Raw genomic sequence first — 856 nt, forward strand, 5'->3', positions numbered from 1 at the left:
CTGAGGTTTCTCACAAACCTAAGTCCCAATTTGGACTTGATTCCTGGCTGTGTGACCTTGAGCGCGAAACTTGACCTCCCTGGGCCTTGGTTCCTCATCCTCAAAATGAGGCAATGATGCTGGCGCGGCGGGTTGTGCAAGGGCCCCTGAAACCGGCCAGGGAAGGCCCATCAGCTCTCTTCACCTGGGCCCTGCCCCACCCCCACCTCCGACCCCGTGCAGAAGGCTGTCTCCTAGGAACACCTCCCAGCCTCCCCTCCACACACACTCATTCTAAGATTGGAGGGTTCACCTGGCCTTGAGAGAGTCCTCTTCCCTACCAGCGCCCCCAATTCTGGAGCCTCTGTGCTTTGGGGCAGAGTTACTGAGAACCCGGAGACAAGGGGAGGAAGGGGCCCCAGCTGTGGGGGGCTTCCCCTCTGCAGGGCGCTAGCACCTCTTCCTCTTTGTCTGCCCTGAGAGGGATGGATTAATAGCACCTCAGTGCTTCACAGAAGGGGGAATGGAGGCTTGAATGAGTAGACCAGAGCCTGACATTTCTTTAAAAAGAGAGAGAGAAAGAAAGAAAAAGGTGGAGAAAGGCTGAGCCGGGAGAGCCCTGTTCCAGGATCTCACCACACCTTCTGCGGACAAGTTCAGCTTGTGACCCGCCCGTCTGTGCCTGTGAAGCTCGGCGGAAGGCGACTGGAGAGAAATGAATGGGGATCGGCCTGCCGCAGCGTCCCCTCTGAGACCCGCTGTGAGGTCTAGAAACAGGGCCTGGGCCCTCCCCCTCTGCTCAGACCCACCTGCCCCCTCACCTGGAGCCACACCTAAGGGCCCCAGCTTCTCAGACTCAGCTGGCTCAGCCCTCCCC

Source organism: Myotis davidii, unplaced genomic scaffold, assembly GCF_000327345.1.
Source record: "Myotis davidii unplaced genomic scaffold, ASM32734v1 scaffold960, whole genome shotgun sequence".
Lineage (NCBI taxonomy): Eukaryota > Metazoa > Chordata > Mammalia > Chiroptera > Vespertilionidae > Myotis > Myotis davidii.